An 8794-nucleotide genomic window follows, 5' to 3' on the forward strand; every position below is an offset into this window, starting at 1 on the left:
TTTCCCTACCTCAGAAGCAGCAAGAAGCAAGGCTCCTAATGAGCCATCCCTTGATCAATTTAAGGTGTGTGCCTCTAGCTTATTCTTCTTGATGTGACTGCAGCCCTTGACAAAGATAATCACTCTCACCTCCTCTGCTTTCTCTCTTCTCCTGCCTTGTGTGATTATATGATATCCTGATGACATGTTGTTGACTGGTCACCTACAAATCTGGAGCAGCAAGTAGTCAAAAGGACAAATAGTTCTGGCACCTGCAAGTGAAAAAATGATCTCTGCAATCTATTAAAAGAATACTTAAATTCCTTTCTAGATTTAGCTGGAGTTCTGTGTGCAAATGCTTCTCAGCTGAAATAATTGCAAAGGAGATTCTGATATCCTTACTGTGAATAGTACAAAAGCTCCAGGTTGCTCCACTGAGAATTTTCATTGAAATCAATGGGACTATTCCTGGAGTAAACAACAAAAATTACTGGAACAGGGTAAAAATAAAAATTCTATGAAATCTTGACTACTGTTTAATTAGAAGTTTCACTGCAGGATTTGACAATATTTTTCCCTCGTGGTGTCCAGAACAACAGATACTGGAGGCAACAATAATAATTCTTAAATGGCTGAACCGAGTCTTATAGGTAATTCTTCCTTTCTTTCTTTGGGTTGTAACAAACAGATATTGTCTGGCTTTTTTTATATAGTCAACTCTTCCAGGTAGGGAATTTGTCACACTTAATATTCATTAAGTTTCACTCAAGTGGAGTGTTCTGTATTAGTAGTAGATGATTATCATCAAGGAGTTATTATGTGCAAAGTACAACTGGGCTTACCATTTCCATGAAGAGTATCATAAGATATTTGTCACCACTCAAAAGCTCTCACTTCAGTGTTTGAAATAATGGGAAGCTTGCAGTATTGAAACTGATGGAAAACAAAGAGGCAGAGTAGATAATAAGGTTATAACAATGTTTTGGGGATTTACATTGTTTGAAATGAAAGCATGACTTCAAATGCCTAGAGAGATGACACAATTACATACCTGTTAAAATTTACAGAACCAAGAGTTCTCCATGGTCTGCTGATGATTAAGCTTGGGCAGCATTTGTGTCTGTAAGATATGAAGCTCATCCCATTTGAAGTGTGTGTCACAACCCTCTGATTTAATATAATGTTCACAGAAGTCAGAGCTTGCAGCATATCTCATCCAGAGTAAACTGCAAGACCAGAAAAAGCCCCAAGTAGACATATTTGTACACTGCACTTTATGTGAAATTCAGAGTCAGTCTTCTGTCAAGGTTTAATGTAGTCTGTTATTTCCCTCAAGGTTTTTTCCATTCTCTTCCAGATTTATTAGGTTTACGAAGATCTCAGTGGTTATATTTCTCTTTTAAGTGAATTAAACCCCTCTTCAAGTAACCTTAAGGTATCAATAAAATACATTTTGCATATTTTCTTTTAAAACTTTGTTTAGACTAAAGCCATTTTCACTTGGGTCTATCCTTTTGAAAAACGTAACTAATGCTTAGCTGAGGCACATGAAATCTGCAGTTTTTGTATCAAAATTCTACTGTATAAAAATTAAAACTGTGCAGTTTCCCAGTGTCCAGGTAAGAGACTGCGTGTGTAGGGGTGTATTTGTGTGTAGGTACGCATGGAGGTTTGTGTGTTCATGCACTTTCCAAAGGACATTTAAAAGATTAAACTCTCACTGTCTAAGGGAGCTTGAGGCAACTCAGTCACGAGATAATGAAGTAAAGCACCCTGCTTATTGAATGTGCTTTGTCTCAATCCTGCAGGAAGGTCTTCATGTCGTAGAAAACATTAGCCATTGTTTGCTGAAAACTTGGCTGAAATTCAGTGAAAAGATTTTTTAGCCTTCTGTCACTGTGAGCAGGGTATTATCCCTGCTCCTTCCATTGTCCCCCAAGTGCAAAAGTGTCTTTCTTTTTTTCCTCCTTTGCAATTTTTCTATACTTGTTTCATACAGAGTCACTAAAACATAGTCAATTCAATTAAAATGAAGTAGCCAGATTTCATCTGTATTCTTTTCCTCCTTGCTAAGGATTTATTTATTTCTTCATTCATTGAGAAAGATGCTCTGCAACAGAGTATATTTGACAATACATAACTCACAGTGCTCATTGTCATCTCTGAATTACATCTTTGTTTTGATGTAAGGGAACCATGCAAAGGGAAACAAAGCAAACAAAGTAGAAATAGTCCCTCACTGACTATACCAGTTATGCAGAGAGCCTGTCTGAGTTTTTGTGTGGGGGTTTACTGATATATTATTTGATTATATCCCGAACTTCTCATTTTTGATCGTCCAATAAAACTACCCCCCTCTGATGTTTTTAATTTTTATTTTGAGTGCAAAGAGTAGGTCAGATGTAACTATTCTATGATAGTTTCTTTACCCACCTTTTACAGTTATTCTAAGCCTCTTTCAGTACTGCAATATCATAAAATGATATTTCTTTTTCTTTATTGATTCATTCTTTCATGGAAGATTTATGTACATAATAAATTTTGGGTTACTTTTTTAATACTGAAGGAATGAATACATTCTACTCTTTCTCTAAAATTCTGCTTCGTATTTGGGGCAGTGAAGCAGAAATTAGTTAAGGCTGGGGGTGGTTTTAAATTCAAGTGTGAGTTCATTGCAGTTTTGAAGATGCCCCAGAGAAGATTTATGTCTTGCTTGGATGAACATCATATTTGCATCAAGGCCAAGAAAGAGAGTTATGAACCACAGGTCCTCATTCTGGAGATTTTGTAATCATCACCTCCTTGCTTTTACCAAGATGCCATCAGTAAACTACAATTTGGAAAGCAGCACACAGCTTTGCTTTGATATTTGAATATTCCCAGGCTTTGAGGCTGAATCCTAGTGAAGTCCTCAACACTAGCAGACTTGGAAATCTGTTCCTCTGTCACTGGCAGTGTTTCAGAAAGCTGTTACTGAACCTCGCTCTCCTGCAGCTTAAAGCATCCTTCTGATGTTCAACCTAAATGTATGAGCAGCCAGCTCAAACCAAGTTGTTCTCTGCCAGCATTGACCCCTGCAGTTGGTTAGCCTCAACCCATTCTATTATTTCTGTTTTCAAGGTCATTTAGGTTTTTGAATGGTATCTTTACTTCGCCTTTGATAGTACCATTCAGCTCCATACCCTTAGCAGGTCTTAAGGAGTCCACACCAATGTTTTGTGCCAAAGCTGTTAAAGAAAATAGGAGATTGAACTGATCTTGAGAGCCTCTTTGAGTGGTTCTGCTGGTAATCTGCTACATGTCTTATGAATACAAATGTGAAAAGGTTTCTTTAGGTTCTTTAACCATTCTGCAGTTCTTTCTTGCAAGTAATATCAGTTTGCCACACTATGCTCAGTGGTTTTATGAAGACTAAGTACATTGAATATGGGGTTTTATATTTCCTAGGAAATCTCTAATCAAAGATTGGTTTTACGCAGAACAGGACCGGGACAGCACAGTTGCACAGTTAGGGTTGGTTACTTTTTATACTTTCTTTTCCATCAAACTAGGTTCTCCTTTCCCTTTCTTTGTCTCACAGCCTCTCTAAGGATTTGATAATAAATTATTTTTATTTTAAAACCCAAAGATAATTGTCTAACATGATTGCCGGCAGAAATGACACATTTATCTATAAATTAACCTGCCGATTTTCACTGTGGAATGTGCCGCTGAGCAACATAAAAAATGTATTCTTACAAACAGGAAAGGAGATGTTTCTGTTGTGCTAATTGGAAACTGAGGCATAAAGCTGATAAAAGCCATTTTAATTGGACACAGCAATTGTTCCAAATTTCTTCTAAGAGTGTGGTCTTCACAGCAAGAATAATCCTAAGCGTACCAAGAAAACTGGCCAATGATTCTCACTTTTCATTGAATGATGAAGATTTATAGGGTCATAAACTATAGCTCTGGCATTAGGAGAGTTACTATATAAATACTCTTGAATGCATTTTGAAAAATAACTTTTTTGCACACTTTCAAAAGGATTAAAAAAAAATCTGTAAGGCTTGATGGGTAATTCACAACAACTTATTTGCTTGACTGACCTTGAGAACAAATCCTCCAGAAGAAGTCAGTTAAGATTTTTTCACAGCTGTTTGTTTTTTAGCATTTCTTATGAGGCTGCCAACATGAAGGTATTTTGACTATTGCTAGTAGCTCGTATACAACCACCACTAATTTTCCAAAGATAAGAGATTTAACAAGGTAATAATTTACAGTAATTTTCAACTGATTTCTCAGAAATCTTTAGTGGTTTTGAGCTCATCTAAACCACTACGTCTTTATTCTTATTCTAGTTTCTAACCCACCTACATTTTTCACCCCCTTTCCTTCTTGAAGTCAGGAAATTAGGAAAACTTATTGAAACTTATAATTTGCAATTTGTGCATATAGTTTCCTGTGTGCCCTTTCCCAGCTGTCATTTCTTTTGCCTTTTTCATAGCACCATTCTTTATCTTAAAGTGAAATTAATTTACTCCTTCATCTCTTTTTATCAGTCTTGGCTTTTCCTCGTCTTAGATAATTTCTTCCTCTCTGTCTCCGTTTACTCAATGAAATTTCAAGCTTCTTCACTGATATACTTTTGTCTCTGAGCTATTGAAAAAATACTCCTTAGATTTGTCACTCATGTGTGCCATTATAATCATCTGTCATTTAGAATATCATTCCATGGGGTTTTATTTCTTTGTTTTTTATTTTTATTTCCCTGCTGTTTTGGTTGAAGTTTTACAATTAGGGGTCACCAAAATTATCTAATTCCTACCAGTCTTTGGGTTTATCTTTATTACTCTAAGCAGGCTTACAAGCTGATTAAGACACCTGAAGTAGTATCTTGAGATAGGGGAAATACTCAAAACTCTTCATTAACATTTGCTGTTTTTTGTTAAATGAAAAGTAATTATGAGTTCCATTGTGTCACACAGGTAGTCATTAGTGTTGAGTGCATCTTTGGGAAATAAGAGAGCAGATCAGAGCAAGGCTTTAAGCTGTGTACATCTATTTGCATACAATAACTATAATGACAGCCAAGAGACTCAAATGGTTCCTGGTGCAAGTAATTTTTTATTGTTTTTCCCCTTCTACTTTTTTGGGATGCAAGATCATTATGAGTGTGTAAATGTAGCAAGACAATGTTGTGTTTCTTTCCAGTGAAGATTTGGTTTTAACTGCCTTATTCCAAATAACAGAAAAATAAACATTAATATTGGTGACTAATACAGTTTTTAAAATGTGCTGATCTTGTCCTTTTAGTTTTCCAGAAGATGAAGGTTTTCCTGTGACCCACCTTTTTGAGACTGAGGAATCCTTTGGAACACACCCAGGAGCTCCCAAGGGCCCTGGCCTTGCTCCACCTGGAAACAGAGACCGGAGGAGATGAAGTGTGCTTGAGGCTCCCTCTCAAGCCTTGGTTCTGTCTATAGTAGCTTTAAACTGGATCAGATTAAGAGAACCAGAGAGGATAAGGGTTTAAGCCAAAGAAGCACTTGAGACAAGATAAAGGTGTGCTGCTCTCTGACTGTCTCAGGCCTAAGGGGAGGTAAATAAATCCAGGGGAGAAGAATGTATCACTGATAAAGGACATGAAGAATGCAGAATTTATGGGTCACAAGGAAAGCCAACTCAGCAACTGTGCTGAAATCAGCTCTGTCTGAGTAAACGGTAATTCCATCAGGGGAGATCCTGATCACTGGCTCAAAAGAAGAGAAAGGCTGCATGGGAATAATTAGCATTGGAAATGAGGGAATCACTCATTGACCAATAGAATAGGAGAACTGTGTAGCCAATAAGCATGAATTCCTTTGCTTGCTGAAATGTATAAATAGTGAAGTTATGTGGGACCTTGGGACCCCCACCACCAAGAAGCCCAGGGTGAAAAAAGACCAACAGGACTCCACTGGATCCTCACCTCTCATCTGCTTAAACTCTGTCTCTCTCTCATTCTCTCTCCTCCACCCACCTCTTTTTTATTTCTTTCAGCCTCTCTCCCTCACACTCATTTACTGTTAAATAAATTCCCTGCTATTGACTTTGGCAGATGGTCTCGTTTGCATCTTAATTTGGGCAGAGGCATCTCCTGTAATCGGATCATAACAGGGTCTCAGAGCCACGCACTGCTTTTCTGTAAAGGCAGTGCTCACAACACATCTGTTACTCCATCCATTCTCAACCAACCATGTAAAGCCTGCTTTGCTCTTATCTTGCTCGAGAACTTTGAAGCTCTGTTTCATTCTTCTGATCTAGCTGTCTAATGCTTTGCTTTTCCCCCAGAGAATAAGCATTTCATGTGCCAATGGGAGTGATAGGTTTAGCCACAGGGAATGCTGTGTGCAGACAGTACATTTCCTGCAGTTTTCACTGACATCTATCACATTTCTTTTCCCTGTACACAATGTTTATTCCAGTGGGTCTTTACCACAGGATTTTGTCAGCTTGCAGAGCTGTTTTTATGGTGCTGCACATCCTAGTGTCACTTCTCACCCAGGACTGCAGTGGAAGTGAGTCTTCCATAAATATCTCAGGGCACAGTAAAAGGCTTGAATGTAGCAAAGAGAACATCTGCTAAAATTGAATGTTTATGCCACATGCTCTGTTGTCTATTGTTTCTCGATGCATTGTATTAAATTGCTGAAGTGCTGTGCCTGTGTTAGGTGGGTTTATAACCTTTAAAGATTTCTTTAGCTTTTTGTATTGCATTTCTGAACAGAAGTCAGGCAACCGTTGACTTACATTTTGACTCTTGAAGGGTGAAAAATCACAGTAAATAAGCCTTTCATCACATATTTTGCAAAATACAAGCAAGAAAAGAGAATGCACACAGTGAACACTTTACACATGCCTTGGTTTTGCAGAAATTATTTATCAGGGAGATTTCGCTTACCTAAAACATACCACCTTCCACGAAAGCTAAAAGAAATAAACTATTTACAGGCCCTCAGGTACTATCACAGGGCGGCATTTTAGCTGTCTGCCTGGAATATGAAGAACCCCTGTTGCAGAGACTTGTGGGTTGCAAGGAAATACATCTATTTTATGTTCTGTTAATGCACATAAACTAAGTTAAAAATCCACTCCTATTTTTCAGCTCTTGTGACATAGTGGGGGGAACCCAATTTATTTGACCCATCTTTCCTGCCTGTTTCTCCCACCTTCTCCTCAAGTTCATGCTTACTGCTACTTTCCAGGCAAGTATATTTTAAATAATTTTTAGAATTTTTTTCTGATTTTTTTTTTTGACACGAGTTTGGAAGCACAGAAGCTGTAATAGTTTTGGTGTGATAAATTAGAAATCTCTTGAGTAATAAAACCAAATAGGAAAAATTCTATCAAGTTCAACTGTGGTGGTGATGTAGGTGTGCATGAGCAATTATCCTCATAGCTGGGTACAGACTGATGACAGTAGAAAAGCAAAATTGAGATTTTCCCTTGTGAAATAAGAGATTTTTTTTTCCTCCCTTTTGCTTGCCTAAGTTTTCCAACTTCTTAATTTTTCAGCATTGGAATTAAGCTTGATCCAAAGTTTGGATATCAGTAAACATAGTAAGCAATTTCTTTGAAGTGTTAGTAGTCTTAAATACAGTTCTAGATGTTCTAAATTAAGAAATATGATATTTTTCTGAAGGGATTGTTGATGAAAATGGTAATTTTACTTTAATATTAAATATATATATATAAAAGAATAAAGTACTGAATTGGAATAAAACAATCTATACTTTAAAAAAAATTCTCATGTAAAGAAACTTTGGGCGGAAGGGGTTTTATGTGCAAAGCAAAGTGAAATGCCTTGTGTGGGTCTTTAAGCAATGGCTCTATACTTGTTCCCCAGTACTTCATCAATTATATAATCTCTTCTGGAGCTACAAGTGTGTGGTGACTGCCTGGGAAGCAAAGCAGGCTAATGTGTTTCTTTCAGCAGTCTGTGGAGCCCAGCAGCTTCCTAAGTGAGGAGCTGTCAGGGACAGGGTTAAGAGTCAGGGAATTCCATGCCTCTCTAGTTGGGAATTGAGACATCCCAGCTGCTTGGTGCCACTCCAGAGGGACCACCAGGTTTCCTCTGCCTGGTCCCTGCCAGCAGTTCTGCTGGAGATGTCTCTTCCCTCAGCAGTGTCTCTGCCAGAGAAGGCACATCCATCAAAAAACTTCTAACTATGCCTAGTTGGAAAGTGTTTGCCAGCTTTTAAGGACACTAAACCCAAAGCCGTGGTTTCCTCAAGGGCTTATATTGTGTCAGGTTTCAAGCAGCTACTCAGGAAAGGAAGGGACCCTCACTGAAAGTTTTCATACAGGAACCAGAGGAAGTTATTGTGATATTTTAGAATGAGCATAGATAATGAAAAGAACAAAATTTCCAGCACTGAACCTTGACATTGATTGGTCTAGTCAAGTCTGGAACTCCCTTAGTTAACAGAGATTTATTTTTCAATTTACACAAGTATGAGACAGGAATATTTTCTTCTGTCTAAACTCCTCACCTATAAAATGCAAATTATACACCTACCTCAGAGGAGTCTTGTCAGGAGTAATTAGTTAATGTGTGTGAAATTCTTTAAGGTTGTGGAATAAAACTGCAGTGGATTACATGCTGTTACATACAAAATGTAAAAGCTAAGTGTGAAATATGTGTTGTCAGTGCAAGGCTCTGCATGCGATCTCAGAAAATTAAGCTGTTTTCATGTTGGCATTTTGGCAAAAATAGCCACAAAGTTGCTTCAGTTTTGTTGGTTTGGTTTGTTTTCAATAATTTGAGTCACAGTGGTTCTTCTCTGTAAGTAAC

The 8794-nt window shown here is 37.6% G+C and overlaps 1 long non-coding RNA gene across 1 annotated transcript; it reads left to right on the forward strand.

The window, feature by feature from the left end:
- Nucleotides 1–544: 544 nt before the first annotated feature.
- LOC108445538 lies at nucleotides 545–7199 on the forward strand. The gene is made up of 3 exons (XR_001860422.1): nucleotides 545–629; nucleotides 5275–5523; nucleotides 7106–7199. It is a non-coding gene; the product is annotated as an uncharacterized LOC108445538 (long non-coding RNA).
- The last annotated feature ends 1595 nt before the right edge of the window (nucleotides 7200–8794 follow it).

The sequence above is a fragment of the Corvus brachyrhynchos genome, unplaced genomic scaffold (genome assembly GCF_000691975.1).
Source record: "Corvus brachyrhynchos isolate BGI_N302 unplaced genomic scaffold, ASM69197v1 scaffold101, whole genome shotgun sequence".
Classification (NCBI taxonomy): domain Eukaryota; kingdom Metazoa; phylum Chordata; class Aves; order Passeriformes; family Corvidae; genus Corvus; species Corvus brachyrhynchos.